The sequence below is a fragment of the Procambarus clarkii genome, chromosome 57, assembly GCF_040958095.1.
Source record: "Procambarus clarkii isolate CNS0578487 chromosome 57, FALCON_Pclarkii_2.0, whole genome shotgun sequence".
NCBI classification, from domain to species: domain Eukaryota; kingdom Metazoa; phylum Arthropoda; class Malacostraca; order Decapoda; family Cambaridae; genus Procambarus; species Procambarus clarkii.
This window is the reverse complement of record NC_091206.1, coordinates 20,864,180-20,868,297: the sequence shown is the minus strand read 5'-3', so window position 1 is coordinate 20,868,297 and position 4,118 is coordinate 20,864,180. Positions and strand designations below refer to the sequence as shown.

The 4,118-nt window shown below is 46.5% G+C and overlaps 1 protein-coding gene across 1 annotated transcript in view; it reads right to left on the bottom strand.

The window, feature by feature from the left end:
- Positions 1 to 3,848: 3,848 nt before the first annotated feature.
- Positions 3,849 to 4,118, bottom strand: part of LOC123744980 (lysophosphatidylserine lipase ABHD12) — a 41,576-nt gene continuing 41,306 nt past the window's right edge. Inside the window, exon 10 of the mRNA XM_045725210.2 lies at positions 3,849 to 4,118. This exon is cut by the window's right edge and continues 891 nt beyond it. The gene's annotated coding sequence lies outside the window, so the exon portion shown is untranslated.

Here is a 4,118-nt window from a genome sequence, read left to right as displayed (position 1 = left end):
CTGAATATCGGCCACAAGGGCCAGTTTCCAGTCCAGTGCAAAGCCCCGGACCACCTGTGCCGGCTACCCAGTACTATATTTACAGTTCGTAGGCTAAGTATCAAAACAACGCAAAAACTGCCGACGGGAGGGAGGGTGGATGCCAGGGAACCTCTGGGGCTCGCCCAGAAAAAGGCATTTCATTACATTCAACACTATTTTTCTGTGGGAAGCCCCTTCAGCTCCCTGGAGCTACATAACCAAAGATAAAGAAAAGAGGGATTTACCCAGGAGGTGGCCACCACCTGCTCCTCAACTCGAAGGCGAGACAATTGGCTGCAACCCAAAGCCACACACGAACGCCCAGGACAAGGAATTTTGACCAAATAGCAGGCGGCCAGGACCCTGTTCAACCTCCAATGTCCCCGGGCCTGAATATCGGCCCAAGACATGTTGCTGAAGACTGCAGCCAAAGCCACAAACTTCCAAACGTCATGGTTACAAGGATAGACCACAGGCTGGCTAGACTTAATAACCCTGGGAAACGACCTGAGCCCTGGAACGGGGAACGAGGAAAACTGAATCAACCCAAAGTGCATCACCAGCCACAGATTCGAGGTGCGCAGGTAACAGGGAAGAGCCGCAACCAGACACAGCACATGATGCACCTCTGACCTGACCAAGCATCAAGGACCCCTCCAAAAAGCAGCCGTCTCGTTCTTTGCCAGAGAAGAAAGAGAAGGCTGTAACTGAACAAACTGACTACCAGGACCAAAGGAGCAGAAACCATTTTGCAGGAGGAGAGCATGAAGCTCACTAACCCAATCCCCAGAGGCCAATGCCAACAGAAAAAGAGCCTTGGAAAAACAATCTTGAACCGAAGGGACTACCACGAACTGAGGAGAAAAGAGATAGGAAAGCTCCCTGTCCAGGGATCAGGATGACTCAGGTGGTGCACGAGCAGGCCAAAGATGAAAAAGCACAAGAAAGCTTACCGAATGGGGCAGAGGTGACATCCACCCTGAATGCAAGCTGCAGCGACTCCACCAGTGCTGCATGATACAAGGCAACAGTATTCGGCATTAACCCTCAAACCGCTAGGGGTCCAAATGGATTTAACACCCACAGGTACAACAACAACAAAATTCAAAAAAATTCTTTCGTCTCATAAAAGTGTTCATTTTTGTTCCCTGATCACAGAAAAAATAAAAAAGTTGTAGGTCGCATATTTTAGCTTCAATAGGGTAGGGAAGTCTGGCAAAAAAGGGGCGTTGACAGAGCCTTCGCCAGACGAGGTCTACTCTGCCCGAGCTGTCAGGCAGCAGTTGCCACAAATATATTATTACCTAATTATTTCAATGTCTCTGATTGGTTTTTTCTTAGTTTTTTGCAGTAATATTATTCAATAGAGTGAATTGTGATATAATTATATAATAAAATGTGTGAACCATCGCTGCACTCAAAATTATGGTGTGCATATTAGTGATTCAATTATTATGCTCATAAAACAATAACAAATAGTTTTGCTGTTATTACACTATATACACAGGTTATATATAAGTATCCATGTTTTGCTTACCATAACGAACCACTAAGTTGGTATTGTGAGTCAAAATGCAATGAGGAGTGACCGCCACACACCAGCGAGCCTCTCGCTGCCACTCCCTCCCTCAACAACACCTCACTCGCCCTCATTCTCCTCCCACAATACTGTTTTTGCATTTATTCACTATACACAAACGATATATATAAGTATTTACATGTTTTGTTCACCATAACTGTACATTTAAGCTTGTATGGTGAGTAAAGGCACAAAGATGTGGCTACTCACACATTCAGCTATGGTGCCCAAAGACCATAGTGGCCACCAGTAAACAACATAATAAGTCGTGCAGACAACGCACCTCCCTCACCAAAATTGCAGCTCCCAACCTACTCCTATTGCTGTTATTACACTCTATACACACGTTATATATAAGTATCTACATTTGTGTTCATCATAGCGAGCCACTAAGCTGGTATGGCGAGTGCACTCAATAAAAGGTGGCCACACACAGTCAGAGCACAATGCCACCACCCTCCCTCCATGGAGCACAGCACTAAATATCACCACAATCCTGCTATTATCAGAATCCTGGTCAGTTTTATCACAGTCAGAAGTCTTCTGTAATACTATCATCGCTAAATAATAGCATGAACATATATATTATGGCATTTGTAGACGATGCTGTGGTCACAAGCTGAACAGCGGTGCTGTGAGCTCATGCTGTGTGCATCAGCCTTGGTGGCTTGCTCAATACTGAAGCTCTCACGCCCAAGAATGTTGGCCTGGATTTTTTTCTAGGTGGCATCTGGCAACTATCAGTCGTGGCTGCACTATAGCTGCCCCTATCCCAGGTGGGGCGTTTAAATTATAGTGCTAGACACGAAATCATATATATATGACATGCGCGGTTTCGGTTTTTTCACTGAAATCATATATATATGGTTTGCGCGGTTTAAGGGTTAAAGGATGATCCTGAAAAAGCCAAGACCACCCGATCAGAAATAGAAGACAATCTACAAAAAGAGAGAAGTAATCATCAAAGAAGGCACCAAGCCAGGAAGGCTATGTAGCAAATGATGGAAAGAACGCCAGGAAGCTTTATACTGCCACCGAGATGAAGGTCTAAGATGGGAAACCATCAAGGAAGCCACCTGATCACCATACAAACGGTGATAAACCCCACGTCAAAAAGACCAGACGCGATAAGCGGAAGAGAAGACCGAACCAGCCATGTACCGGACCGGTCTGATATGCTGGAAGTGGTGGAGTCGCGGAAAACACCCTGGGTTTGGACACCGAGCAAGCAGCACCTGAAACCAAGGCTGGGCAGGCCACCAAAGGGCAAAGAGGACAACTCTCCCATGGTAAGACTCGAATTGAGACAGGACCCAAAGCAACAGCTGGACTGGGGGGAAGGACAGGTAACCCTACCTCGACCAGTCCTGTCAAAAGGCGTCCACCACGAAAGCCGGTCGGGAAAGGGTGCCACATATATTGGGAAACGCCTTGACCAAGCCAATGTGAAGAGGTCCACCTCCGGGAACCCATACGTCCGGCAAAGTCAACTGAAGGAGTTAGCGTCAACTGTCCATTCCAGGGACAGGGGAATGAACTGAAACAGGCGCTGTCCCCGCTAGGATGTTGGACACTCCCCGGATAAAACCATACGGAGATTCAAACCCTGAGAAACCAGCAGATGAGCTACTCGAAGCGAACAGTTCCAAAAAGGCAAGGACCGAAGAGAACCCACACAGTTCAAGCAATGAACCACTGGAGAACAGTCCAAAAGGAGTCGAACGGTTGAACCCCCGAGCGACCCAAACCCTCCAAAGTGACAGCCAAACCGCCGTGAACTCCCGCACCGTGCTGTGAGCCTGACGGAAGGACGGACCCCACCGCCCCTGGCCGGCCTGGTGAGCACTGGTCACAAAGCCCCAGCTAAGGATAACGTATCATTAAACCGATTTATAACGGGGGGGGGGGGGGGGGGGGGGCTAATTGGCTGATTGTTCAAGTAGGGCCACACTGAACCCCCCATTTTACCCATCCCCTAACCAAAGAAGCGTGTTGCCCTCCAGGGGGCCACAGCCACTAGGTAGGCTCAACTCAGAGATAAAGAAACATACAGGAATGTATGGGGTCTCCATACACTATTAACATATGGGGGCATATTTCACTTTTGCACCACCACAGCAGGCAGGAGAGGAGCAGGAGCCACCCACTCCTACCTGTGGGCTGTGCACAAGAGCTCCCTCACCATGGAGAGGCACTGCCCACTGAGGCACAACCTCAATGTTTTGTTGTATGATATTAAACAGGAAAATATGATATAATTATGTATTTAGGCTATACTAAATAAGTTACATTAGACTTCTACACAATTTATTCTAAATATAAAGAGCCCAAATCTAAACACACAAAAAACTAATCTTTGTTTAAGGCAATTAAGGTAACCAATTACTGTATTTTAAGTATAATCAAGCCATCATATTCAAATGAAGACCATAAAATTAATTTAGCTTTAGAATTAATAATAAAGTATACATAGTTTGATGAGCTCCTGAATAATATTTACTTATGCCAACAGGCATTC